This window comes from Microcaecilia unicolor, chromosome 1, assembly GCF_901765095.1.
Source record: "Microcaecilia unicolor chromosome 1, aMicUni1.1, whole genome shotgun sequence".
Taxonomy (NCBI): domain Eukaryota; kingdom Metazoa; phylum Chordata; class Amphibia; order Gymnophiona; family Siphonopidae; genus Microcaecilia; species Microcaecilia unicolor.
The window spans coordinates 280,851,142-280,854,960 of record NC_044031.1 but is presented as its reverse complement, the minus strand read 5'-3'; positions in this window follow the sequence as shown (position 1 = coordinate 280,854,960).

The window sequence follows — 3,819 nt, the reverse complement described above, 5'->3', positions numbered from 1 at the left end:
TCTGGGCGGTGTTTTTAATTGCCCCTATCTAGACCCTCGCTGGACCTTTGTCCATGGGGGTGAAGAGAGGGTTCCAGAAGGCTCAGAATAAGTCTCTTTAACATGACCTCTGTTTTCTGACTCCTGACATCTAAAAGCATCTTTGTGCATCTGCTCTCCCACATGATGTGCTAATGAGTAGGAGTTTACTTGCTTATGTGGATATTATAGAGAATAATATGTCTGTGTAGGTGTATTAAGAGAAATAGGTATGTAGCCAAGAAACAGATCCAGACAAGGGAGATAGGTGTTTATATTGAATTTATTCTTACCCAAAGTGATATATCAATCAGGCACGCTCATCAGTCAAAGTCTCAGGATAACCGACCGTAGTTCTGCCCTCTGGGTAGAGTTGGGGAATTCTCCAAACTCCTCCCAGATTCACACTTCTTAAATAGCCTTTTTGCTCATTAATACTGTATATTTTAGTATGCAAATCTTATTTTTCTTACAGTTACTGACCGCAAGCTAGATCGGAAGCCCAAATCTCCCCCTTCTACCTATTTCTCAACTCTTGCTACATCCTTTGTAATAAACAACTTAACTTTTTCTATCTTCAAATGTTAAGACATGAATCCATCTTGTGAAAAGGACTCCATTTTAAATTCAATTGCTTGACCTAACTTTTAGTTATTCAAGTCATTTAATCCTTCATCTAAACTTTAAAACTGTATTTGGAAGTTACACCAGATCCTGATTAGGCTTGTCAGCTAGGCCCTGCTTCAGCAAACACCCAGTTGCAATCCATTATCAGATTTTCTGGCCTGGTCAGTGCTTCTTAGCAACCTAGGCTCTATGGCAGAGCCCACCACTATTCCAGTGGAGGGGCCTCTAGCTGTAACACATATTAACAGCGGTCTGGAGTTTAATCAGGATTTGGGCCTTACAGCCAATGAAAATGCTGTTGCAGTAGTCAACTTGGGTAAGTACAGTGGACTGTACCAAATTGCGGAAAGTTTTTAAATTCTGGGAACAGCCATGGCCCCTTGAAATTACACACTATAGGAGTTCCGCAAACAGCATTATGGAATACATTGTGTTTATAATTCCCAATTAATGCCAATAATTGGTTGTTAACAGCCAATTATTGGTGCTGATGGACTCATTAATCCAGTTGTACATGCAACTTTAGTCGCCAAATATAGTATCTGGGGGTTTGTGTTTAAGTGGCTGTGTTGCATTCCTTGTATATTCTGAAGTCAGTTTGCACTTGTGTCATTACATAGTAACACAGTAAAGGCCCTGTTTACTAAGCCACGTTATAGGCACGTTACTGTTTTTAACATGCATTAACCATGTATGTGCCTTTAATATCCCTATAGGTGCCTACACGGTTAGCGCGTGTGCTAACTGTAGGTGCGTTAAAAACGCTAACACGCCTTAGTAAGCAGGGCCCTAAGCAACGGCAGATAAAGATATGAACAGTCCATCCAGTCTGCTCACCAGTCACATTATCAATTCAAGATTAAATCAGAAATTAGCTTGAGATTATATACTTGATCATGGTCTTTATTCGGTGTTTCTGGGACATAGACTGTAGAAGTCCGCCCGGCTCTGTCCTTATGTTCCAACTATTGGAGTTGCCATCAAAGCCCACTTTAGCCTATCCGAATGTCTCGTATCATTGGCGGGACACAGACCGTAAAAGTCTGCCTTGCACTGCCCTCACATTCCAAATTACTGGAGTCTCTGTTGAAGCCCTCTCCAGCCCATCCTAAACTGGATTGCTACTATGTGCTATTTATTTTTAGTTTTCATTTGTTATGTGCATAGAAAAGTGCCTTAGTTCATTGGGGACTATTTATTTAAAAAAATGGAAGTTCTTCACAAAAGTGGTGAAATTGCCCATACTGCTTTGAAAAGCCAAAAAGGCAGCTTAGTAACCAATGAAGTTTCGTATTTTATTCTCTGGGAAAATGAAACAAGGAATCTGACTAGTCATTATAGGGAAGCTCTCTGATTTAATGGAGAACTTCCTTTTCTCCTTTATAAATAGGCCCCATCTGTAAGTCTCATTGTTCATTTTTACTTGTTTTGTAAGAACCCATCACTTGTCAAGGGGCCAGATAGTTTATATGGGAGTGAAATATAACTGTATCTTGTTTTGTATGCCATTTCCAGTGATCTGTACATGTTATATATGTTGCTAAGTTAGTTAACTGTTTACTAATAAGATGTCCATTTCAAAATCTCTGATCGGTGGTTGGGGCTATGTAGTTGAAATGCGTTAGACTTACGGGGTACTTGGCTTGAAGAAGTTGGGCAACATTACGCCTTCAGATCTTCTTCTGAATTCTTTTACAAACCAAAATTCTCAGTAAAGCCTGATCCAACTCTGCTCTCCTGGTCCTCAGCTGTTTTGTTTGGACCAATTAGGTATTGTATACACCTGTCCCGCAGATGATATACAACTTTGGATAAGGGGCCCTGAGTCGTCCAGATGGTACTCTTTATCAGGGCTGGTACATGATGGTTTGCTGACAAGATAGTTAACCATGAATTCCTCATTTCTGTATCTTCTCTGTGAGCAGCTCTGCCCCAAACTTCTCACAGGCCGAACAGGAGAGCCAGCACAAGGTGTTCCACACAAACAGTATGTCCTTGAATGATGTCAGCCAGAAACCAGTGCTGCAGAAAGTCCTGTAGCATCCATGGTAGCTCAGAAAATGGTTCATGACCTACCCAGGCTTCAGGTCTGCAAAGGTGAAACATAGGGCACACCCTTACAATGGCACTGATTTGGCCAACAGCAGCAAAGGATCTGTGCTGCTGGGGACCATTAGACCACAATTGCTACCCCCTGGATAGGTTGGGTGGGGGGGGGGACATGGTTTATTAAAGGCTGTGAGGTTGTTAAGATTGGGGGAGGAATTGTGATTAAGAGGAGTCAGGATTGTGAAGGGGTATCTCTTCATGGGGACTGAATGGGGGGGGGGGGGGGGGGGGGGGGAGGTGCACCAGCACAGCAATTAGTACTTGAGTACTCCCATGTTATCTGACAGTGCATATAATGTGATGCCTCTGTAGGAACTCTGCCCTGGGTAGTAAATGCAGGGCAGATGGATCCCTCCACACTTGCTTACTGTACATTGTGTGCTCTTAATTTGTAGTAAATGCAAAACTTAAAAAGGACCCATAACATTTTTAGCGCTTATTTGTTATTTGTGTATATTATTTTTGTTTTACTTTTCTTGGTATTTTGTATACTTGTGTTATTTTGATATTGTTATTGCACATTTCGTATGCTTCTTTGGTGAAAAGTATGTAAGAATTTTTTTAAGTCTTATTTTGCATGGCAAACCGACAGAATTCAAGACAGCCTGGGAAAGTATTGACAATCACTAGGTGTGAAGAAGTGAGTCCGGTAAGTATGGAAGCTCACTCGCAGCAAGCAGCAATCCACAGGACATTAGGGACGTATCGGACAACGGCCCCATCTGTCCGCAGCTCTTCTAGCCTCCGCCAAGATGGACCCGTGCTCCTAGCCTAGAATTTTGTTTGGAGATCTGAAATTTGAACATATCAGACTGGATCCCTCCAGCTGAAAAAATAAAGCTTCCTCAGCGAGGAACCTGCGAAGTAATAAAAAAAACCTCATCTCGCTCGCACGACAGACCCTCCGCCAAAGCGCGCGGCAGCCAATACACACAATCACATTCACGACGACCTGTTACGCCGCCTTACGCTCAATGCGTCACTAATTCCATGACCAGGAGGAGGTTCCTTGCGGGCTAGAGGAATCAGGAAAGTATAGACCCCAGTAGGCTTCGCGAAGTTCGC